Source organism: Eumetopias jubatus, unplaced genomic scaffold, assembly GCF_037043125.1.
Source record: "Eumetopias jubatus isolate StellerSeaLion01/CBP00866 unplaced genomic scaffold, mEumJub1_p1.0 scaffold_5, whole genome shotgun sequence".
Taxonomy (NCBI): Eukaryota; Metazoa; Chordata; class Mammalia; order Carnivora; family Otariidae; genus Eumetopias; species Eumetopias jubatus.
In genome coordinates, this window is record NW_028274811.1 from 33,219,264 (window position 1) to 33,244,820 (window position 25,557).

Below are 25,557 nucleotides of genomic sequence, written 5' to 3' on the forward strand. Positions count from 1 at the left end.
TGTAAATGGTCTCTTGAGTTGAAATTTTTTTTCCTAATGATTTCCACGGATTAGATGAAAATAATTTTCGTTATTTGTCTCTTAGGTACATTCTGCAGGTCCCTGATGAACCCAGGGAACCCTCCACCATATCCGGGCCCTGGTCCGACGGCCCCGTACCCACCTTATCCACCACAACCAATGGGACCAGAAGGCTACCCTCCAGGACCTATGGGGGGACCCTACCCACCTCCTCAGGGGTACCCCTACCAAGGATACCCACAGTATGGCTGGCAGGGCGGACCTCAGGAGCCTCCTAAAACCACAGGTACTGGGAACAGGGTGTGTGTATATGTGGGTGTGCATGGGCACAGTCCCACGTCACCAGAGGAAACGTTTGCATGTTTTGTTTGGCAGAGAAGGAACTCAGGCCTTTGTGTGCCGTGGTCGATGTTCCCAAAGCTTGGTGACTGCTTAGGGTGGTTTCTAACTCCTGAGAAGGACTTCTTTCTCGGGAGGCCTGAGTCAGTTCTGCCTACTTTCTCTATATCTCTTATTCCTCTGGGGCTGATGACTTCCTGGTTGACATGTTTCCCCAGGGGCACCCTCTGGAGTCCTGGGAGGTGGGAAAGTACCAGATGGGTTCTTGCCCTGGCAGCCAGTTTTGTTTTTTAGATTTGGCCAGTCGAGATTATTCTCTGTCTCGGTTTGTTGACCCGCAAGTCATCCTCTTGCCGCAGCTGTTGGGTTGATTTTCTTTACTGCTGTGTTTTCATAATTCTCTTGAACCTGCGAGCTGAGTTTTCAGCAGGCCTGTGAGTCCTTGTGTGCTGGAACAGTGCTACTCCAAGTCGGCTGTGCAGACAAGTGCCCGTCTGTGGACAGCTGTGAGAAGTACAGAGAGTGAGAGTAACCAGGGAAGAACTTTTAGAGCAATTGGACATGGCTGTGACATTCAAGCAGGTGATCGGCATTTTACAAAATGTATCAGTCTGTGAAGGATTAGAAAGGAAGCCTCTTGAGGAGCACTGTGCTAGGTGTCTGGGTGACTATTAGGACTGTTCTGTGACCTCTGGGTTTGCAGAATAGTTGCTGTGTTACAGCGCCTTCAGGTTTTTTAAAATCACCAATTCTTACCGAGTGCTTGTTGTGTGCCAAGTAGTCTCCTGAGAGCTTTATTTACATTAACATTTAATCCTTGCAACAATCCTGTGAGGTTATTCCCATTTTATGGTGAAGTCATGAAGTCACAGAGGGGAGTAATGACATGCTGCAGGTCACCCCGCTAACGGGCAGATTCCAGATTGGAATCCTGATGGTTTGGCCTCGGAATCTGTACCGATCACCTTTTTCTCCGGGTGGATGATTTTAGATTTTATCTACGACTGTAGGTACATCTCTAGCTGACGTGCAGGTGTGTAGCCTATTCGCTTAACAGCCCGCTACGTGGTAACTGTTGCTGTTTCAAGTGAGGGAAGGTCTTCTGAGCTGCTGTTAATCTGTGTCTGGTAATCAGTAAGGACTTAATAAAGGTGTGTTGAATGGATAGGTACCTGGGTAGATGGCTAATCTAAGCAGAACCTTAGTCTGTTTATGGTTGAAAGTTCATCTTTTGTACTACAGAAAATTGTAAAAAAAAAATACATATCTTTGTTTTTCTCGGGAAACCAGTTTTTTGGAAGCCCTGCGATTGGAGGTAGCAGGTGCTTGTGGGAATGGAGCTTCCCAGGCAGTATACTTGCAGTATGTCAAGGGGCTCCTGGGATGATATTTACTAATAATAACTATAGCAACTAGTATTTCTTGAGCCTGGTGCCTGCTATTAGCCTTGTGTGACCTTCCCAAGAGCCCTATGGCTTTACTCCCACATTACAGAGGTTGAACCCGGGGCTTGGAGAGGTGGTGTGTCAGTTATGCATCGTATAGCATAGCACCCCAAAACTCCGTGGCTTAAAACAACAGTGATTTATTCTCATGATTCTGTGAGTTGGTTTTATGTGATCTCTCCTGGGGTCACTTAATTCAGCTGTCAGCTTGGCTGGGCTGGAATGTCCCAAGATGTCATCATTCACGAGTGGGGTCCTGGTTTACCTCCACGAGGCGCCTCTCTACCTGTTGTCTGTCATCTCGCCTGGCTTGTTTACATGGCAACTCACTTCCAAGAGGGTGAAGGTGGAAAGCTTGCCATCCTTTTCATGGGTAGGCCCAGAATCGGCCCAGCATCACTTACCCATATTCTCTCGACAGGGGTGGCTGGATTCAGTGGGAGAGGAACTAGATGTCATCGACACCCCCACCCTTTTTGGTGACAACTTTATTGAGCGATCATTCACATACCATACACATAACCCATTTCAAGTGTATGATCCAGTGGTTTTTAGTATACTCAGAGTTGTATGAGCATCACCACTGTAATTCCAGAACATTTCATCACCCCAAAGAAACCCATGTCCTTTAGTAATAGCTCCCGTTTCCTTAACCCTCTCCCTCCAGTAATCTGTTTTATTTCTGTAGATTTGCCTGTTCTGGACATTTCTTGTAAGTGGAATCATAACACCCAGTGCTTTTCACTAGATGCTACTGCTTTTAGGTGTGCCTTTTATGACCGGCTTCTTCCACTCATCTGTGTTGTAAGTGTCTGTCAGTCCTCCATGCCTTTGTGTTACCAAATAATATTCCTTTTTATGGATACACATGTTTTTATCCGTTCATTAGTTGACGGACACTATGCTTGGCCATTAAGACTAGTAAGTAGCGGCCATTACAAACATTTGTGTAAAATAAACGCGGTCTCCAGAGGAACAGCATGGGAATGTGGAGCCCGAGGAATTGTTGGTCACCATCTTGGCAGACACTTCACCACATTGCACTCCGCTCCCAACAGAGTTCACGTCATCCCCAGCCCTCCCCATGGACAAGATCCCGCCTCCGCCACCAGCTGTCTCATCGGTCATCACATCCACTTCGAGTGCAGGGTGTCGTCATCGGCATCTAGAAGTGCGCAGGGCCTCTTCCCTGCCACACTGCTTCCTTCACTCCCCACCCCTCATTCCCACTCTGTCCCAACCTACACACCTCGGAGGTGACACAAAATGTCACTCCTCCATGAAGCTTTCCCTGTGTGTCCCACCCCTCTGGTAGCTGTTACCAGTCCCCCATGCTTCAGCTGCACCCTGGACAGGCTTCTTCCCGAGCACCTCCCCTCTCTGGGTTCCCTTCATTTTTGTGTTTTGTCTAGTCTGCCTCCTTAATGTCTGAATTCAGTCAGCCTCGCTGGTACTGTCGTAGTGTAGGCTTTCACCATTGGCGGTTAGTCAGGACTCTGTAGGCTGCAGGTGACAGCATCTCAGCCTTAAGTGTTAACCAACAATAGAGGGTCACCAGAGACCTGAGTAAAGGCTCCAAAATGATGGATGGTGACCAGAACAGACAAAAAAGGGACTCTGACGGGACAGAGACTATGCAAGGAGCAAAAATCCTGCTAGGAAAAAAAAGGGGGGGGGATGCCTTTAATCGTCTTAGATATGCGGTAAGATAAATTCTAATGAAAGAAGGGATGCTGTATCAAAAGGAACTCAGGAAACAAAAGCATTTAGCCAAGAAGAACGTGAAACCAACCTCAGCCCAAGGAATTAGGTCCAAAAGGCCCATTCAGATAGTCAGATCTTGCCCAGCCAGCATGGATGGCGTTTTGCCACAGGGGGAAGGTCGACATATTGCTCTGTAACAGACTATCCCAAGTTAGAGGTTCTGTAATTGGGGCAGGGCTTGGCTTGAACGACCTGTCTCTGTTCCCCATGGCATCGCCGGAGGCTGGAACATAGATGATAACTGGGGTGCTGGGTTGACTGTGTGTACGTTCCAACCTTGAACAAGATTTATAAACTCTCCTCCAGGCTTTATGTTTATAGTATGTCTAAAAGGGTGCTGTCGGGTTGGCTTGTGTGTGTAGTGTGGAGAAGCCATGTGGTTTAGCAGAAGCTTCAGAAGGGAGAGGGGAATAGGAGCCCCGTGGCAGCCTGACTGTAGGGGGAGCGGAGGGTCAGAAGATACCCGCACTTAGATGCTACCATCTTTATTTTTTTTTGTTTTATTTTTTTTAAAGATTTTATTTATTTATTTGACAGAAAGCCAAAGAGGGAACACAAGCAGGGGGAGTGGGAGAGGGAGAAGCAGGCTTCCCACTGAGCAGGGAGCCCGACGTGGGGCTCGATCCCAGGACCCTGGGATCATGACCCGAGCCGAAGGCAGATGCTTAACGACTGAGCCACCCAGGCGCCCCGCATCTTTATTTTTTCTAATTTAAATTTTAGTTAACATACAGTGCAATATTGGTTTCTGGAGTAAAATTCAGTGATTCATCACTTACAAGACCCAGAGCTCATCACTAGACGCTACTGTCTTTATGTGTTTTCCAAACCAGTCTTGGGCTTCTCTACTCTTAATGGCTTTGTTTCCCCCTCTTATTTCCCTTGAACGTTTAAGTTCAGCCATATTCTGTCAGCTATTTCTGTTTTCAGCAAAATCTTGTACTTCTGGTTCATTATAATGAATAATTGTTCTTTCAAATCCGAAAGATCCAGAAACCCCACATCTGATGTCTTTCTTTCCCCCTTCTCCTCCACAAGGCCTGTCAGTGGGGCTAGGCTGGGCATCCTCCTAGCACAGCAGCCTCGGGTTTCTGGGCTCCTTTACCCTTCAGTGTCCGTGTGCAAAAGTGGAAGGTGCCAGGCCCTTTATTTATTTAGTTTTTCGTTTATTTTTTTTTTCAGGACTTCCTTTAAAAGAAAGGAAAAAGAAACAAACTTTAACTTCTAATTTTGAAGCCATTGCAGATGTAGAACGGCCTTGCAGAAGTAGTACAGATGATTCTGTGTACCTCTCACCCAGATTGCCCCAAACCTCACATCACCGCCGTGTCATGATCTGCCAGACCTTTTTCCCACCCAGGCCCGGAAGGCTCAGAATAGCACTTCACACTCCACGGGTCCATGCAGCCACGGGTCTGTGTAGCCAGCATTCCAGGGGAGGGGCAAGAGACTTCCCCGCTTGCCACACTGCAGCATGGCCTGTGTGTTGGGGGACCTTTGCAAGCATTGCAGCAGTCCCCCTGGTGATAGGTGACCTCCTGTTCAGTGAGGCACTCTCTCTACCACAGCTGCTTCTAGGCTCTTGTGACGGTGCCATAGTTACGGAATGGCTTACAGGGAAAAATTAAACACAACACTATCTCCAGTCTTATATCAGGAAATCTGTTTATTGAAGGAAGGTTCTGTGGGTTGGTTAGAAATAGTGAAAGAGAGTTTTAAAAATTTGGTCACCAGAATTAAAATGACACCCCCTCAGCTACCTCTCAGCAGCAGCCCCGGAAGTCCTCAGAGGAGCACCGAAGTTGATGACCCTTCCGAGCTCCTGGCAGACCTCGCTCACTGGCCCTTTCTGCTCAGCCCGAACGTGGCCTCAGCGTCCTCCTTACCCCAGCGCCCTGAGCAGCCACCGTGACTAGGCTTGAGTTGTTGGATGAGAGGAAGCCATTTGCCATTCCTTGCTAGGCTAACCCCCTCTTCTTAGAGAGGTTCAAACTGAAGCCCAGAGAGGTTTAGTGACTTGCCCAGGGTCAGCGAGGTTGACTAGGATGTAAGTCCTGAGTCCAGGCTAAATGCTTTTCCTTATTTCATCCTAGTGCTATGGTCCGGCACGTTCCACAGCAGTTCTCAAGCCTGCCTCAGGATAATACCTTCTTTGCAGCCTGTTCCCATCTCCCCGACTGCCACAAAACGAACACAAAAACCTGGTAGCTCAGAGCGGGATACCAGCTTCCGAGTAGCAGAGGCAAAGTGGAGTATGATTAATCTGGATTCAACTCCCCTTATTAACACCAGGACCTGGGCAGGTTACCCATGCCTGCCCCACCTTGGAAACCTCGCAGTGACTGTCTTTCTCTCCTGCATCTCTGCCTCACCTAGAGCAGTGCTGTCACATCGTATGTGCTCAGGAAATGCGTGTTGGATGAGTGGAAATACCGCCATTTTGAAAGGTGGTTGTGAATTCATGTGAATTGTCCGGGCCCCTTTACCTTGGAGCCCCTTCCCGTGCTATTTACCTCTTGGGAGTCCAGATATCAGGGCTTTGTACATGTTCTCCTGGGTTAGGACTGTGATAATCTGGCAAGGTGTTGATTTAAAAAAAATAAAGTGAAATAAATTTGGGGCGCCTGGGTGGCTCAGTCGTTCAAGCGCCTGCCTTCGGCTCAGGTCATGATCCCACGGCCCTAGGATCAAGCCCTGCATCGGGTCTCCCTGCTCAGCACAAGAGTCTGCTTCTCCCTCTACCCCTACCCTCCACTCATGCTCTCTTTCACTCTATCTTTCTCAAATAAATAAATAGAATCTTTTTTAAAAAATGGAATGAATTCTATTTCAGCAGAGTCCTTGAGATGTCCCCATGGAGTTCAAAAGCCCAACTGGCCTTTGAACCAGGTTTCTAGGCCTGTCCATCAGAAACTAAAAGTGACCTTATTATATAGGTTCTTCGTAACTTGCAGATGCGGAGGGAGTGCCTGTTCCAGGAGTGCCCTACTGGGTCACTGGCCAACCAACCAGAAGCTCAGTGTGGCCTCTCCTTTAGTCCAAGGTCAGCAGGTGGGGGCAGGGTGGTGATAGAATGGCATATTTCTCTTTCTGGACGCTCTTCTCGGTATCTGACACTGCTCTCCTCAAGTCGCCGTGAGGACGGAAGAGGAAGGAATGTAACGATCTGGCATCTCTGGCTACCTGGCTTGGGGTGTGGAATTACAGCGTGGCTTGTTTGAGCCTTTTATGCTTCTTTTCGTCAGAAACTCTGATTGTGCCCTTTCACTGCCCTGGGAAGCCTTCCCAGCAGAGATGAAGTCCGACTCAGGACCTTCCTTGTCAGGTATCAGATGACAGTGTCCCAGCATGGCCACCCAAAGCTGCGCTGCTTAGGAATCCAGGTGGATTCTCTGGTTCCCTCAGCCTCCGTTTCCTTTTCTGTAAAATGGGGATTACAGGACTGTGGTGAAAAATACACTACTATTCCTTGTACAGTTTGTGGCACATTGGCGGGCAGTGAGGAAGTCAGTACTCTCCCTCAGTCCACACAGATTTCTGAATTTTTGCTTGTGGGTGGATAGGCCCAGTGAAGCCCGGAAGCCCTCAGGGGCAAGCTGGGGAAGCCAGTTGCTGAGTGTCATTCCCTGTCTGCCCACCGGCCTGCTGAGGCAACTGGGGCAGTTCCTAAGTCCTCCTGCGCAGTCACGGCCACAGACCTGGTCTCCTTCCTCCTGTTCCCGCCTCTGCTGTCTGTTTTCTGCCCTGACCCCTGAGAGCTTCCAGGTAGAAGGGTAGAAGCCAGAATCCTTCCACTGGCCAGCAAGGCCCACTCAGAGCCAGCAGCGTCCTGCACACTCTGCACCCCCTTCTCAGGCTGCCCTTCAGGGCCTTCGCTTTTTCTCAGAAAGCTACACACCTTGTGGCCTCTTTTGGTTCGTACTCAGCAGTCACCTAGTCAGAGAGGCCTTTCCTGCTGCTTCCGCTCGCCCTCCACCTAAATGCGGCACCCCAGCTGGGCCCTCCCTGTTCCTGCCCTTCTCATCCACCTTCCCATGTCATACTCTTCTGTGTTCCTTGGCTGCCTTTGTCCTCCCGCCGGGGTAGAAGCTCCTCGATGGCAGGCACCTGTGTACGTTAGGTTCAGTACTCAGTTCCTGCTGTTTGTTGAATGGTCGAGTGTCCCCTTCCCTGCGCAGGTGTCTCGTGAGTCATTTTCCCTCAGGCCTTACTCATGTCGGGTTTCTGTTGCTGCTCTACACTGAATCCTGGCAGTGGTCCTCAGGAGCTGCTGCTAGCTGAGTTTCTGCTGGTGCTAAACACGGTATCTCCTCTACCATCTAATTGGCGTGACAGCTCTGTGAGTTTGCCCAGGTCAGAGCTAGTAATCTAATAACTAGTAACTCTAGTCCTGGCGCTGACTTGAGAGCCTGTCTCTGTGCTGACACCGCTTCACTGGCCTCGCCTCTAGGATTGTGCCAGGGGCCCTGGGCGCTGCTCCCTCGCTGCCTTTGAATCTGGCTGAGGTCTGAAGTACCCTTGGTGTACTTGTGCCTCTTTGGTTCTTCCTTCTTGGCCTCCCAGTTTATCCTGGTCTCCTACATCTTCAATGGTTTTGCAAAATATTCTTTTATTATCTTAGCCTCAGTTTCTCTTTGTTCAATCTATTTAACCTTTGTCCTTCCTCTTGCCTCTCTTAGCCCATATCCTGGGTCATTCATCTGAATCTTCTGATACCCAAATGGCGTTTACATGGAATTCCTTGGAATACCCGTAGGTTTCAACATGGGGCTGTGCCAGCATCTTGAAGACTTCAGCCAGTCCTGTCAGAATGGAGAAGCTTGTGGTTTCTGACCCAAGCAAGTGGGTTTAGTCATGTATACTCTTTGCTCTGAGGAGGAGACACATGCAGTGGCCAGGAGGATGGAGGCCTCTAGAGAAGGAGGAGGAGGAAGATGAATAAGGAAGGGGCAGGAGATGGAGGCAGTAGGGTCCCCAGACCCAGCACTGTAGCTGGTCATTAGTAGGACTTCAGGAAGATCTACTGAATGACTCCCCAGGACCTATGCAGATGAAAGCACACAGCTGGAGGCAAATGGGAGAGGTGACTGTGTTGTGATGCATCCTCAACAGGGCCCCTCACGAGGGGAAGATGAGCTGCTTATGAGGTCCTCCTGGGATTTGTGGCTCTTTTCAAGGGCTCTGACATCAGCTGTTTCTCTCAGCCGTCTTGCGGGCTCTCTTTTCCCTCCCCAGAGGACATAGGCCTTAATGGTCCATTGGGCTGAGAACTTGCTGGTCCTTGCTTTGGAGGGGAAGCTGTTCCTTCTCTTTGCACTGTTCTGTTGGCTTCCATTTAGTTTGGACGCTTTGTTACTGGCCTGGGTTTCTTTGTGAGAGGCCGGAGGTTTTGATTTAACTGAGGATAAAGAAGCAGTTTCCTCCCCAAACCTTTGGGCATGCCAGAGTAGGAACTGTACAAGTGAAGGATTTATACATTTCTTTCACGCTCATTAATGGTTTTCTAGTATTCTTAGAAGAAAGGCCAGTATTCCAAAAGGCCTTGAGGCCCGTCATGGTGTGGCCCTGCTGCCGGATTCTGGTTCGGTTCCTCAGCCTCCCCAGGCCTCTCCTCCAACATGGCTTTTGTAATGGTATTTCCTCTGAATGGTTGTGAAAAGCCTTCACGCCTCTCTTGGCTCAGGTAACCCCTGTTAAATCCTTGCCATCTTGCTCATGGGTCACTTCGGTGGTGCTGAGTGCTGCCATCCACCCCCTAGTCTGGTCAGCTCTCCATCCTCCATTGGTTTGTAATTTTGTGATCTGGGCTCTAGTTACAGAATTAAAGTCTCCCATCATAGCAGAGACTGTCTAATTTGACTGTTTGATTCCCTAGTAACTTCTTGTTGACTCATTAAAGATGAAGAAGAGTTTAGAGAGAGGCAGGAGAGGGGACAGGGGAGATTCTGGAATAAGCTTTTCTAAGCTGTTCAACTCTGGGCTTGAATTTGCAGAAAAGACTGTTTGCACTACTTTTTCCCTCCCTCACTGTCTTCATTTATTTGCCTGGTTGTGTCTCAGCGGGTTGGAGCTCTGTCATGGTACTGGCTGGCCATCAGCTGTGCGAATGATCAGAACTGAGCGATGGAGCTTGGAGTCATTCTTGCCTCCACCTAGTGCTGGCCCTCACTTCTTCTCTGGCCCCTAAACTTAGTAACAACTCATGCAGAAAATCTTTTTTTAATACTGCACATAGTCCAGATACACCATCGTCTGAAATCATTTTTGCGTTTTTATTTCTTAGGCGGTTCTTGCTAACGTGCATGTGTCGTTTGCACCTGGCTGCCATCGTAGTGCGGAGTCGTGGCGTATTCTGTCCCCTCCCCCTTACTTTGTCGAGAAGCTGCTTTCCTGTATACAGGGCACGGTTTCTCAACTTCATAGTTCACATGGGGGCTGGATAATTTTTTTTAAAGATTTTTTTTTTTTTTTTTGAGAGGGGGAGAGAGGCAGAGAAAAGAGGGTGGGGAGGCACAGAGGCAGAGAGAGAATCTTAAACAGGCTCCACACCCAGTGCAGAGCCTGGTGCAGGGCTCGATCTCACAACCCTGAGATTGTGACCCATGCCAAATCAAGCACTGGACGCTTAACTGACTGGCCACCCAGGTGCCCCTTAAAGGTTTTATTTTTTAAGTAATCTCTGCATCCATTGTGGGGCTTGAACTCAGAGCCCCGAGATCAGGAGTTGCGTGCTTCACCCACCAAGCCAGCCAGGCACCCCCACTGGATAATTTTTTTGTTAGGGATGGGTGGGGCAGTCTCATGCATCCCTCACCTTTATCCACTAAATGCCAGGAGTATTTGCTCAGTTATGGCAACCAGAATGTTTCCAGACATTACCAGATTTCCTCAGGGTGCAAATCACCTTCCTTTGAGAGCTACTGAGATGGAGTCTGCATAATGAAAAATTTAAGTTGCCCATTGCTTTTGAGCCCAGTGGTGGAAAAGGACTTCCTAATTTGTTTCATCAGCAGCTGAAAAATACATGACTTTTTCTGATGACCTGCCTGGAAGGAGGCTCTGGGAACTTGGAACTGTATAGAACTCCCTCGCGACCTTTGACTGGACAGCCTTTGTTTCAGTCCGGCACTGGAGAATCTGGGTGTTTGATAACCAGTCCTTATATTAAAACCAGCAGAGGGGCATCTGGCTGGCTCAGTCAGGGAGGATTCGATTCTTGATCTTGGGGTTGTGAGTTCGAACACTGCGTCGGATGTAGAGGTTACTTAAAAATAAAATTTTAAAAAAGAAAAAGCGCAACAAGAAGTTTGAGTCCCACTGGTCCAAGTTTTAAAATATTTAATAGTAACTATTAATTATTAAATAATAAAAACTAGCTAAACAATAGACCTAAAACCTAAGTGGTTACTATATGTCAGGCACTTTTATATATTAACTCATTTAGTCCTGGGAACAGCCCTCTGATCTAGGTCTTTTTTTATCCCCATCATATAGATGAAGACTCTGAAGCATAGGAAAGGCTAACTTATTCATGGTCACCCAGCTAGGAATGGGCAGGGCTGGAATTCAAAACCAGTCCAACCCCAAAGCCCCTGAGTGTCTGCCATTTACTGGGCAACACGTGAGCCGCCTGAGAACCTGAGTCGGGGCTGAGAGCTTTGTGGACATGGCTTCAGTTCTTGCTGTAGTCCTTCAGGCTAGGTGGTATTTTCCTAGATTTTACAGATGTGGAACTGGGGACTTAGAGAAGTTATGATGTTCTGCCCCTGGTCCCCCAGGCATCTGACCCAGAGCTAGTAGACATTCTTCCCTGTGTCATGTGGCCTCCCATGAATGAGTAAAAAACTTTTTTCTACCTTCATATTCTTTTTTCCCTTGTGCCAGGCACTAAATAAATGTTACCATTTCTAATTAGATCTTGTTCTGTAGATGCTTTGTCTACATTATCTAATTTAATCCATACAGCAGTCCCGGTGGTTTCTCATTTTTGAGATGAGGAGACGGAGATTCAGAGAGAGGAGGTAACTCGCCTAAAGTCAGAAAGTAACTCACTGAGCCATAAATTGAACGCAGGTCTGTCTGATTTCAAACTATATTCTTAACTTTTATGCTCTTTGCATGTTTCCATTAGGAAACATCCTTAAAATACGTCAAAATTAGCGGTAGCATTAATGGTTAGCAGGAGTAAGGAGGTGGGCTCTATGGGTAAGATATGTTCTTTCTGGGGACACTCAACTGCAACTCTCTTCTGTTCTTTTCATGAAAGCGGATGAGCTTGGCCTTGAGTGAATGTACAGGGCTCTTGGTACCAGCTTTGACTCTTGTTCCAACACTTGTGACTTCAGTCTTTAACTTGACAGATCTGCTCAGCAGCGCCCAGCGCTTTGATGCAGTCCCTCTGGAGACTGCTGTAGGTGTCATGGGCCTGGGCGTCGTGTGAAAACGTTATGCTCACAAAGACACTGACGGACCATAGGCTCCTAAAGATGGCCTCGGATTTTTCCATTTTTTGGATATCGAGATGCTTTCTGGTTTGGTCAAATATTTTATGCAAAACACTCTCTTTTGCCTTTTCAACATCCTTGGCCTGCCCAGCACTCAGGGGTAATGGAGTATAAAAAGGCAACTGCTCTTTGCAGATGCAGTTGACTGAGCTGGCTGGTGGGGTGTGCTCAATGTCTGCTGACTGGGAGCAGGTGGGTTGGCCAGACCTGGCTGGCCCGGGGAACGGCAGGGTTGGGAGTCTCACCGGCTCCCGGACCGGTTTGCTTCGTTGTTCTTACCCCCTTCCATCCTGGTGTGGCCTGGCTTTTCTGCCCGAAGACTCCTTTTACCTAGTCTTGAAACATGACCTTTACATTCACTTCACCTCTTGCAGAAGCTTTTCAAAGTTATGTTGATATAAACAATGAGGAAATTGGTTTGGTGGGCGTAAGAGGGAAAACTGCTTTGTGTAGGAGGCGTCTAGGGAAATTGGAAGGTGCAGGTGGGACATCGTAGGTCAGTGTCTAGGATTGGAGCCAAGACCATGGTGGTGGGACCTCCCTGTGAGAGTGGGGTCACCTAGAGTGACAGCGATCTATCCCTAGAACATACCCTTCCAGGTAGGAACCAGGCATTAGCTGTGCTGGAGGGGCCGACTCCTGGGCTTTGGCCATACCCCTACCGGTGTGTTATGGCGCCTGCAGATACCTGGCACCTGCTTTCCAGTGGTCAGTGTTGTTAGCCACAGGGGGGAAGAATCTCTGTTCGGCCTATATTGTGGTTCCCCAGGGACACAGGAAGATTAAAATGCTCCTAGTGAAGATGATGAGGATCGGTGTCTACATCATTGGTTGAGGGCTTATCCCAACAGCTGCTACCCTGGGGCAGTGACCCCATCCAGCATGACTGGGGGCCAGGAGAATGGCTTTTCCCATACCCTGACTTAGGGCATCTCTGCCACACCCCAGGCTGCTGCTTCTGGGTTACACCCCGGTTCTCTCACAGAGAAACATGACCTTGGTTTTAAAATAACTTTTTAAATTACAGAGCTAGCTCTTCCTTATAGAAAGTAAATAATACCAGTAATTTTGCTCTCCAGAGATAGTACTTAACATTTTGGTATGAATCTTTTGCCCTGTGTTCAGTTTTTCATGATGCAGCCCTTGTTGAAATTCAACTAGTGTGTTAGTCTCTGTTCAGGGAAGGTATTTGCAGCTACCTTAATGCTATATAAAAGTGTTGTTGGGTATCTGGTTTTTGTGTGTGTGTGGGGGGGTTTTTTAAAGATTTTATTTGTCAGAGAGAGCGAGAGAGCACAAGCAGGGGGAGCAGCAGGCAGAGGGAGAAGCAGGCTCCCCGCCGAGCAGGGAGCCTGATGCCAGGCTCCATCTCCGGCCCCTGAGGGCTCATTTTAGACGTCAGTCCCTCACTGCTGACTTCATGCAGGAATGTCTCCCCCGCCCCCCCCCCCCCACACATACAAAGTATTGCTGTTTTGAAAGATCTCAGTACGGTGTAAAACTCTAGAATATAGGTTGCTTTTCCTTTTTGCCTTTTATTTAGTTCGTAGAATAACAGCAATGATAGTAGCTACAATCTGTTGTCTGTTTACTTTGCGCCTGGCACTGTGCTAACTGGTTTTCAAGGAGCTCATCATATACTCTTCCTAACAGTCCCAAGAGGTGGGTTATTTTAATTGTCTCCAGTGTTCAGGCCAGGCAACAGAGCCACAGAGAGGCTAAGGGAATTTCCCCCTCTGTAAATGGACTGTGCTGATGTCGCAGGCATCACCCTGGTGCCTTGGTGACCCTCTCTCGGCCAGGAGCTGACCCTGGCGGAGTACGGGGGTGAAGACGACCCTGCCCCTGCCCTTTGAGCTGAGCTAACAGTTTGCCGGGGGCTGAGGGGCCCACAGAGACAGACCAATGGATGGACCCTGGCAGTACCTGTAGCCTGCCCTGGTCTTCTGTTCCAGACTTGCCTGGCTCCCCTCCTCCAGGAAACAGTGATTTTCCTGTCGACTCTGAGACTCTGATGGAAAGCCTTCCCAGCTTGCATCAGGAAGCTTGTTGCTGCTTGCTGTCAGGCTGCAGCTCTTTTGGTTGTGAGAGGCCATTGCTGCTCCCCGCCTCTTCCCGCTGCTGGGCTCAGTGGCTTTCTCCTCCTTTGATCAAAGGTGACCTGTATGTCCAGGCTGAGATCCTGATCGGAAAGGCGGCGCCCCTTCTAGAGATGCCCTTGGAATATAAAGGCTTTCTGCAGCTGAAGAAGAAAATAGAGCCCTCTCCCCACCGTACCCCCGCTCCACGCACATGCGCAGGAGCACACACTGTCCTACTAGGGATGCTCCTGGGATGTGTGTGTGACGCGGAGAGCTTTCTCCTTGGGGTCCCAAGCATCTGACCCTTTTCCCAGGGACACATCCGATTGAAGGCCATAAATTGGGAGTAGCCTGGGAAAGATTTCACTTTCCTTAGGGAAAAATCGCTATTAGACTTTTTTTTTTTTTTTTTTTGGTAGTGTTTTGGTTCCCTCTGAGCTTTTCCATTTACCCTTGAAATGACTGCCTTTGGTAGCCTGGGATATTTGTAGCCTGACAGATTTTAGAGAGAATACAAGATTGTATTTGAGTTCTTAATGGGTAAAAATGGATTTTTGCTTTTGGGTGGGGTGTGTATCATGGGTAGTTTTATGAAGGATCAATATCCCCCCCCCCCCCGCCAAACCCATCCAATTTCCCTTGGGCAGCCACAGGTAACCACGAACTCCTCAAGGCTGTGGGCAAGATGCCCTGTACCTATAGATCTGAAGAAAAAGCTCCCAAGAGGCCTATCTGGAGAAGGCATCTTCTGTGGGGTCCACTCTCCCTGGGTTAGCCAGCCTCTGGGCCCTGAACTCCCTTTACTTGCTTGACTCTGAAGGTCTCCTCCTGGTCGGCTTGATCCGCTCTGGGATAAAGTGCCTGGTTCCCATACCAAGGACTGCTCTCAGCCGTTGCAAGAAAGTTTATGCTAAGCGAGGTCTCTAGAAGGGTTTCAGCTGACAGAAGAGGGATTGACTCCCTTCCTTAAGAGCTTAAAACTGATAGGGTCTTCATATTTTTTCTTAGTAATGCTTTGCTGTTGCTTCAGAGGATAGCCAGCTAAGTCTATACCTGTAGCTTGCTTGGGTAATGCCAAGGAGAAGTAGATGCCTCTTTTACCCCATTTCTGAGTTCTTTGTTTGTTCTTCAGAAAGACTCTTGTATCAAGTGAAAACTGTCCTTAGAGTCTCCCCACCAGCTTTATATTAGGCCTGTGTTGCTTCCAGGTGCTCAGCAATTAGGGAGCCCTGCCTTCCTACCTTCAGATCTCTTGTCTTGGGGGGAATAACAGCAGCTAACATAATACTGAGTACCTGCTGTATACTAGTCCCTGAAGAACTCAGGGAGGGCATAGGTCCTATTAGTGTCCCCATTTTGTAGGTGAGGAACCTGAGCCCTGGGATAGGTGGTCACACCCAGAGTGGACCCCAGGGTACCCTGCTCTAGGGCCCCCTCTCCCCCCCTCCTCCTCTCTCCAGTGTTCCTGGTAAGTGTTCCTAATAAGGCCCAGGAGCAATCTCTCGGTGCTGCTTGTGCTGTGATCTGGGGAAGGGGCTCCCTTGTCGATCATGATGGCGGAGCTGCAAGAGGGTTCAATGTGCTAGGCTTTCGGAGTTTGCTGAGATGCTCCTGTTCTCCATAGTTGGTGGTGCTGCTTTGGGCAGCTTAAGTCTGTTCAGTGGATGGGGAGCAGTCAGATGCCTTCTGTCATTCCTGACACGTTGGAGGCTCCCCACATGGCCCCTCCATCTCCAAGGTTAAGCGCACTTACTTTCCCACTTGAGGGTTTTCATAGCAAGGATTAGCCTGTCTTTTCTGGAAATGGAAATTTTCTGGCAATGGAAAGGTGGTTGGTCATGTTAGAGACTTTTTTGTTCGGGCTTCAGTAACAAGCTAGCTAGAACTCATCAGTTGACCACAGAAGGAAGCTGGTCCCCTAAACTCCAGCCCTGTCTCCAGGCTAACAGAGTTGAAGTCACAGCCCTACAGACCAGGCCACCCCTCTGTCTCCCTTTCTCTACTGGGGGAGTCTCTGGCCTTACATTCACCAAATGTCACATATCAATGGGTGAGCACCCCTTATTGTTGTCTTTTGGGTCGATGTTGGCATGTGGCAGGATTACAGAAACAGCAGGGATTGTTGTGGGTGACTAAGTGACACACTTCTTTCCAGATCTACAAACATGGCCATGGTTGCTCTGAAATGGTGGGCAGGGAGCTAGGAAGGGTGGACCGTCTGCCTTGAGGTCTGCCTTGAATCACCTCCCCACCCACATTCACTGAGAATGGTCATCGGTTCCATCCCTGACCTCAGACCTCACCTTGTCCTCACCAGGGCTCTAACCTGAGGTGCAGTCAGGTGAAAACACAGCTCTTTTACTTTTGCACAATTAAGCCTCACAGTGGAAGGAGGAAACAGCCAGGGGTGTTTTGCATAAAGAGATCTGCTAGGACTGTTAATCAGTAACACAGAATCTCGTACGTGTTGAAGCCAGTTATGGTCTGTGTACCTAAGATAAAGAACACACTTTGTGTTCAGTAAAAACGACACGGCAGTGTTTACCTTGTTACAAAATGCAGCCGGTCCTATTTGAATGGGACTCCTGAGACCGGCACTGAGCGTGAGTCAGAGCAGCGTGGCCGATAACAGGACAGCCTGTGCCTGGGCTCTAACTGGTAGGACCCAACAGCTACCTCCTTGGCAATCTCTTTTGGGCAAGTTCCAAAGAGCCAGCTCCCCTCAGAGTGTACTACTTCTCCATTTTTTTTCTGTAACCCAGTGCCTGAAAACCAGGAAAATAATAATTTTTCTGATTTCTGTTTAGCTTCCAAAATCATGACAGCATTGTCTCATATTCAAGAACCAGGGACATTGGGAGTTTGTGGTTTCTGATCTCTCTCTTTCTCTCCTTGCTTTGTTTCTGCGATTCCCTGGTTCCAGGCATCTTTCCTTCTGCTCAGCAGGGTATGAAATAATAGATTGTGCATTAACCGCCTTCCTTGCCCTCCCGTCCTTAGGGAGGGAGGGGCTGAGGGAGAGAATCTTCCAAGCCGACTCCCTGCTGAGCGAGGAGCCAGACACAGGGACGCAGGGCTCCATCCCACAACCCATGGGATCTTGACCTGAGCCGAAACCAAGAGTCGGATGCTTAACCCACTGAGCCCCCCAGGAGCCCCAGGTGTGGTATATCCATTCCTCCATCGAGGGACACTGGGGGTGCTTCCACTTTTTTTGGCTGCCGTGAATATGCTGCTATAAACATGGATGCACAAGTACCTGGTCAGGTTCATGCTTTCAGTTCCTACGGGTAAGAGTTTTAAAGCACAAAGAGCAAGATGTCTTTGAAGGTCAGTTTCTGATAAATTGCCCTTCCCCCGCTGAGGGTGAGTCTTGCAGGTCAAAAGTGAGCTTTACTCACCATCTAATTTTAGACTCGGACTTAAGCACCACTGGTCACTTGTAATATCATGCTTCATTTTGATATTTGATAGGTTTTTGCAGTGTGTTACAATTCCAGTTTTGTGTATTACCTGTCATCGACTACACTTAGTTGGCCGCTTCTTTGTGATCGTGGAGGCACCTTGTCACTTGCTGGTGGGCACTGGTGCTAGGCAGTGCACCTTGTTCTAGCTGGCTTGCTTCCGGGGTGCGGGCTTTTTCTGAGCTTGCCCCTCCTGACCCAAGTTGCCCTGGTCTTTTGACATTGTCCCCAGATCTGGCTCCACGTTGGGACCTAGAGCCCTGAACCCACTGACACCTGAGGCTGTTGAGGCCTCCTGTTTTACCCCCACGGCAGCTTTGTGAGGCATAGTATTCTCCCCCATGTCTGCTGGTTCTTGTCATTTGTTTTCATTTTATCTGGTTCTTGTACAGCATTTAGCATTATTAGAATTATATGTAAATTTTTTTCCTCTGGGTGTGCAATATTTTTCTGAAATACCTGGGCATTTGGCATTTGCACAAGGACTGGTTTTCCCTGCACCAGTTTAGACCTAGTCCTGGGACCCTCGGCAGCCGGTGAGGTGCACACACCTGGAAGGTGATGACCTTTGCTGGACTCAGCTGTCCTGTCATGGGTCTCTCTACCTCTAGAGGAGACTTCCTTAGGCCAGTGTCCCTCTGCATTTGCCAGACTGGTTCAGTTAGGAAGTAGAGATGGCTGGGTGTGAAATCTTTTCTTGATAGCTGTATGGTTCTTCTCTTAATTTCTTATTAGAAATTCCCCCAAATCCACAGGTGAGCCAACTTGAGCTTTTCTGCATAGTCAAGGACACTATGAATTACCAGTGCCCCAGTGGACTCTGAGCCCATGACCTAAGAGCGTGGGCTGTGCAGCCCTTGTAAAATGGGGCCGGGACCCTGCCTCTGCTTACTCGAGCCTCCTTGTCCGTGGCTGGAAGGTTCTTGGTCCTGCGTGTTAAAGGAAACTGCATGCTCCTCGTTCCCATCCCCCTACCCCCACCCCACGTTCCTGTGAGGTGGGGCTGGGGGGTGGGGTGCAGCGCACAGAGAAGGCCTGTTCCCTGCACTCGAGGAACTCTGAGTCTAGGTAGGGCATTTAGAAACGCTGACGATAAAGCAGCCATTTCTGAGACAATCCTATGTTCTTGTTCTGATCCAGTGACACAAGGGAAAATGAAAAGATGGCTGGCATACTGTGGCAAAGTCTCCTGTTCTTACCCCAAGCTGTCCTGGGCACTCATCAGCATGGACCGTTGGGGAGCCTTCCCTTTGCTTCCAAACACTCGCCTGGGCCCATCTCTGTCTCAGTACTGCCTTCCTAAGCACTGCTTGATATTTCTAAGGCTGTTTTCGGATGACTGTAGTGACAGACAGATCTTGCTGCGCTGGGTCAGGAACGCCCCTCAGAGGAGATGCTCAGAACCCCAGGTAGTGGGGGCCATGCACCTTGGCGTTGCAAAGGAGGAGGACATTCTCTGCTCCTTTTGTCTTCTGTTCTTCTCAGGGCTGACTGTTAGCTTCTCCCACTGTTCGGGCCCAGGAGGGGAGAGGGTCAAGCCGTATCTTGTTGCCAATGCATTTTCATCTCTTTGGGGCCTCATTACAGATACTGCTATGAACCCTGCTTTTTTACAGGTGAGGACACTGAGGTTCCAAGAGGCAAAGGGGAGGGCCGAGTCGAGGCAAGCCACCCTGGGGCCCAAACCAAGAAGGAAGGAGTGAGTGTACATGAGTCTGGGCTAGGGCTGAGCTGAGAAAAGGCATCAGTACTTCAAGGACCGTGGCTGTTTAGTCCCCCGATGGTCGCCTTATTTGGGTTTGTTTTAGATGCTGGAGGAGGAAGGGACAAGTTTGCCAGAGAGCAGATCAGGTGCTTCTCAGGGTCAGAAAGATAGGGGTGGGGTGTGGAAGAGGAGCCGTTCACACAGTAACCCAACCTCAAGCTAGGTCTCTGGCCTCCACGCTGGGAGGGGCCCGGCTAATGAATCAGGCAGCTATTCCTGGAGCTGACGCAGGAGAGGGGACGCTCTTCTGCCCCGGGGCAGGCGAGCCATTCTGGGGGCGGGGAGGGAAGGAAGAGGTGGTTCAAGGAGTGTACCCACAGAACCCAGAGGCCAGCTGTCTGTACGGGAAGCCTGATGACTGGCAGGTGCCTGAGAAGCTCACAGTGGGGCTTCCTGCTGCCATGGGTGGCCCCGGAGCCCAGGGTGCCGGGGCCTTCAGTCGGTGGGATGGGCTGTCACTAGGCGTGGGCCTGCCAGTCCGGACACAGGTGTCTCTGGCCCTTGGATTACAGCCCTGTGCTGCCGTCCCGTTAGTCCTCATGCTGGCCAGGTTCTCCTTCCGCCCCAGACTCAGCATACCAGCTCCCTGCCCCTGGAAGCTGCCCTGTCCCAGGCCCCCCTGAGTTTCTCATGTCCTACTTCCCAGAGATGTGACCACGGCCCCCTGACCCCGACTCTAGTCGGTTGAGGCCAGAGGAGATGTGACGGGCACCTGCGTATGTACATGCGTGGGTTGGGGTGAGGCAGGGCCTTGAGCCTCGTTACAGACACCCCCTGCAGCATGGGCCTGCTAGAAATGGGGCCTGGCTCCGATCATTCGCCCCCTGCCCTCAGAGTGGATTTGGGCTCTGCCCCTCCCTCGGCCTGGACCTGTTAGGTCCTCAGAAGCGAAGAGCCTGCTCTTCCTTACTGTAGGACCCTTTGCTCCCTGAGCAGCCTGTGACTCCGCCTGTTCCAGGCTCTTGTTCCTTCTGAGGCTTCTGCCCAGAGTCTGGGTGAGAGCCCCTCTCTGCCTGCGTGGAGCTATCTGCCAGAGGCCCGCTCAGTCAGGGGAGGGGTCTGCCTGCCGGGTCATGGTCGTTTGAACAATGGTGATAACGTCAGAGAACATTGATTGAGAGCTTTATAGTTCATGAAGCACTGTGCTAATAAGCATTTTACGGGCCTGATCTCCTAATTTTCCCAGCAACCTGTAGGATGTAGATTACCAGTGTTCCTCCTCTATTGCAGCAAGGGAAACTGAGGCTGAGAGAGGTGGTCACCTGCCCAAAGTTATGTGGCCAGTGCATAGATGGCCTATATTTAAATCCAATTTGATAACGTCTTTTTAAAATCTCTGTTCTTAAATCCTAATTGTGGTGCCTCCCACTAAATTGGAACAGGGTGTCTTTGGGAATAGTGACCTGAATTGGAGTAACAGTGTCAGGTAGGGAGGGTTCCTTCTCTGCTTCTCTATGAACTCATCTCCAGAATCTGATGAGAATCCCACTGCCTCTCTCTCTCTCTCTCTCTCTCTCTCTCTCTCTCTCTCTCTCACACACACACACACACGCACTCACACACACTCATTTACACTCCCTCTCTCCCTGCTGAACCTCAGGTTCCCGGGAAGAGATGCCGGAACAGCTGGGGCCAGCTGTAAGGAGGAGACTGGGGAGACGGCGGGGGGGCGGCAGAGCTTTGCTGAGAACACAGCTGGTGCCCCCTGTGGGCTGTGTTGCGTGTGTTGGACGCGTAGAATACATTGGCCTCCTGCATGGCCTGGCCTGGGCGAGGCGATCTGCCCACCTCAGCAGGGGGTGCTGCCCCTCTGCCCTGTGAATGCAGCCCTGAGTGGGCGCCGGCCTCCTCACAGCAAACCTGTCCTCACACAGCTTTCCAGAGACCAGAGTTCTGGACCCACCACAGACAGGCCTCGGTGTCTGAAACCCAGAGGACATTCAGCACAGAGAATGAACATTTTTCTTTGGATTATCAGTCATTCAAGCGCTAGCCTTCACACTGTGCGTGTGCCTGGAATCGGGCTCCCTGACTCACGAAGAGGAAGCACCGGCCCCCCCCCCGCCACACAGCGCCCCGAGGTCTCCTGAAAGGGACTGTGATGTAGGAGCCTGACTGAGTCACCGCTGCGCGAGTCTGAGGAGCAGCTTTCCTCGTGGGGGCGGGCAGGTATGATCCGGGTCTTGCAAAGTGCAGACATTTGGTCTTGACAGTGGGCTTGGGCAGAGCTGCTGCTGATCCAGACCCCTGGGATCCCATCCCTGCAGCTGACTGAGCAGTCCCGCGGCCACAGAGAAAGTGCTGTCGGAAGGAGGAGCCTGGATGCTTTGTTTTGTCTTGTTTTAGAGGCAGGGGAGGGCAGAGGGAGAGGAAGAGAGAGAGAATCTTAAGCAGGCTCCATGCCCAGCACAGAGCCCAATGCAGGGCTCCATCTCACGACGCTGAGATCATGACCTGAGCCAAAATCAAGAGTCAGACACTTAACGGACTGAGCCACGCAGGTGCCCCAAGCCTGGATGTTTCGAGCAAAGGGGTGAGTGATGGGCATTTAAGTGCAGAGCAGTGGGAGTGTGCTCCGTGAGAAGTCAGGACACAGACATGTGAATGCTGCCTTCTAGCTGATTTTGGACAGACCATGTGGACTTCTCTTGAGCAGCTCCCTCCTCTGTAAAAGGGGACAGCAGTGGGGTTTTTGCCCGTGGATGCGCAGGGCCATACAGACCTCAGTCCAGAGACGAAGACAGGAGTGATGAGGGTGGAGTCCAGGAGCCCTGGGCAGGTGCCTTGGCCGAGGTGGCATCCATCCCGTGTCCCCGCCATCCAGGCTGGTGTCGGAGGGCCTAAAAGCCGGAGGGGATGTTTGCAAGATGGAGAGGACGAGCCTAGTGACCTTGTTGCTGGTATCAAGAGAGGGCCAAGGGGGGGGCGCCTGGGTGGCTCAGTTGGTTAAGCAACTGCCTTCAGCTCCGGTCATGGTCCCAGGGTCCTGGGATCGAGCCCCGCATCGGGCTCCCTGCTCGGCGGGAAGCCTGCTTCTCCCTCTCCCACTCCCCCTGCTTGTGTTCCCTCTCTCTCTGTCTCTCTCTGTCAATTAAATAAATAAAATCTTTAAAAAAAAAAAAAAAAAAGAGAGGGCCAAGGGGGGCGGTGGGCACTACTTTCCGGGTCCGATGAGTAGGCACTGAAGTTCCCGACGACACTGCTGAGGTGACAGGCTGGGGGCGGCGTGGTGAACGGAGGGGTTCTGCTAAGGAAGCAAGAAGAGAAAGAGCATGATGTTCGCCTTCAGGGGGTGAGCGAAGAGTGGAGCCACGGGGGTGGTCGGGGGTCCTGAAGATGGCCCTTGGAAGACTGTGGAGTCCTCCCGGGTGTGCGCAAGCAGGGACTGACCCTTCTCACTCGGTGCCCTCTTTCTCTAGGCCTGGGCTCAGGTGGGCTTCTGACACCTGCCCAAACCTGAACCCAGACTTGAAGGGGAACAGCAGACGAGGCTGGCGTTGGTGTGGTAATTAATGCAGTGCCACCTGCTGCTGTCGCTAGAGGGGGAGGAACCTTGGCAGTGGGCAGTTGGGGCCAGGCATGGGGCTCAGCCTTAGAAGTATTACCAGTTGGGAGTAGTCTCTGGTGTCCGAGCTCCTCAGAGGGAGTGGGGAGCAGTGATTTGAATCTGCTGCTCACCGGCTTTGCCCGGACCTGACAGAGCAAGGCCTGAGAGGAGTCAGAGTTGCACTGAAGGCATATGTGTCAGGTGGGGCTCTGGGTCCCAGGGGCCAGGTCAGGCTGTGAGAGGAGCAGGAATGACGGGGAGCGCAGATTAGATGGAGCCGGGCCGGGGGTTGGTGGGGGTGGCCATGTCTAAGCAACAGTGACATGGGGAAGGGAGCCCAGGGCGTTCAGTGACAGCTGCCCCCAAAGACCCGGGAGCTAGCAGTTGGGGCAGAGGCTAGAAGGGGGCCGAGGTGTGCAGAAACTGGACAGGCCCTCCCTCCTGCCGGTGGGACCCGGCGGTGACAGTCCAGAAGCAGCCTTGAGTGTGGCTTTGGAATCCGGATACAAGCCTGGATTGAGGAGAATGTAAAATGCAAAGTAAAATCCTCCACCCCTCGCCATACCTTGACCTTTAAGTTTCTTGTATTGTTTCCGAAACATGTTTGTGTATATGTGTGTATTTTCTTTGTACAGATCAAAGCGTGCTTATGTACCTTGCTTAATTTGTTGGCAATATGGAAGAACCACCTAGTTCTTTTTAATGGCTGTTTTCCTTTTCTGCCTTACAGTGTGCATTGATTTAGCTCGTCAGTCTCCATTGGACACGGAGGTGGTTGTTTGGGGTTATTTGGATACCGTGGCAGTCTCACATACCTGAACGCTGAGACCATTACTTCTGTAGGAAATCCTAGATGTGGATTTTGTGGGTCAAAAATTGTATGTACCCCCCCCCACTTTCTTTCGAAGGGATTCTGCCAGTTCACACTTGCTGATAGTGTTTGAGAGTTATAAATGATGAGGGCGATATGGAGCCATTGTGAGGATTAAATGAGAGAATGTGTAAAGCTTTCAGCCAGTGCCTGCCACACCAGGCTACAGGGCAGGGCTCTCTACGAACTGGGTCACTTCGGACAAGCATCACATACAGTCCTGGGTTGGGTTTCATTGTAGCTTGGGGAAGGGGAGGTGGCAGGAAACCGTGGTCTGACAGGTGCTGAGCAGATGTCCCCTGCATTCGCACATGAGTTCCGGACGTGTGCCAGGCACCGGAGCAGAGATGGAGCCGTGAACCAGACAGGCATGGCTCCCCGCCTCCCGGAGCTGGCCCTCTGGAGTCTTCCATGGCCGGTGCTGCATGCTGGCTGCATGGGACGCCCCTCTGACCGGGTCTCTCTCTCCCCTGCCCCGCCCCACCCCCAGTGTACGTGATGGAACGGGAAAGGAAGACGGACACCGGATGTCAGGCAGCCCTGGCTGCGTGCTGGGCCGCCCTCTGCTGCTGCTGCCTCCTGGACACCTTGGACTGAGTGGCCGGGCCCCAAGTGCTCCCTCCAGCCCGCTGCCTTCTGTTCCTGCAATAAACAATTAGTGCTGTACCATTCCATTTTTTCTTTGTTTGAAAAATACTGCATCTGCAGATGTTTACATTTTAGCACCGAGGATAGGTGTGAAGTGGTATCTTTTTTTTTTAATTTTTATTTGAGAGAGTGAGAATGAGAGAGAGAGAGAGAGAGCGCACATGAGAGGGGGGAGGGTCAGAGGGAGAAACAGACTCTCCGCTGAGCAGGGAGCACAACATGGGACTCGATCCCGGGACTCCAGGATCATGGCCTGAGCCGAAGGCAGTCGCTTAACCAACTGAGCCACCCAGGCGCCCAAGGTATCTATCTTTTTAACGCACTGACTCGGCAGTTCTGCTCATGACGCATCGCTCACCACAATAAGTACAGTCACCATCTGTCACCATACAGCGTGTTAGAGTATTATTGACTGTGTTCCCCGTGCTGTACTTCTCATCTCTGCCACTTACTTAGGACTGGAAGTCTGTACCTCTTAACCCCTTTCTCTCTTTCACCCATCCCATCCTCCCACCCACTTCCCCTCTGGCCACCAGCAGTTCTCTATTTCAGACTGTTTTTGTTTTAAGGTTTTATTTATTTATTTGACAGAGACACAGCGAGAGAGGGAACACAAGCAGGGGGAGTGGGAGAGAGACAGAGGAAGGGAGCTCGACGCGGGGCTCGATCCCAGGACCCAGGGACCATGACCTGAGCTGAAAGCAGACGCTTAACGACTGAGCCACCCAGGCGCAGACTGTTTATTTCACTCAGCATCATCCATGTTCTCACAAATGACCAGACCTCACTCATTCTGTTTTATGGCTGAGTAACGCTCCAGTGTGTGTGTGTGTGTACATGCACGCGCATGTGTGCACGAGTGCACGTGTCTCTGGGGGCTGTTCTTACATGTGCCACATCTTCATCCGTTTATCTGTGGAGGGACACTTGGGTTGTGCCCATATCTTGGCTATTGTAAATAAGGTGGCAATAAACACAAATTAGTGTTTTTGTTTTCTTTGGGTAAATACCCAGTGGTAGAATTACTGGATTGTATGGTAATTAATTCTATTGCTAATTTTTCGAGGAACCTCCATTCTGTTTTCCAGAGTGGCTGCACCAGTTTGCA

General features: G+C 50.5%; 1 long non-coding RNA gene across 1 annotated transcript; it reads left to right on the forward strand.

The window, feature by feature from the left end:
- The first annotated feature begins 217 nt into the window (after nucleotides 1–217).
- LOC114209475 (uncharacterized) lies at nucleotides 218–24,467 on the forward strand. Its single transcript, XR_015768162.1, has 2 exons — nucleotides 218–307; nucleotides 24,292–24,467. It is a non-coding gene; the product is annotated as an uncharacterized LOC114209475 (long non-coding RNA).
- Nucleotides 24,468–25,557: the final 1,090 nt, after the last annotated feature.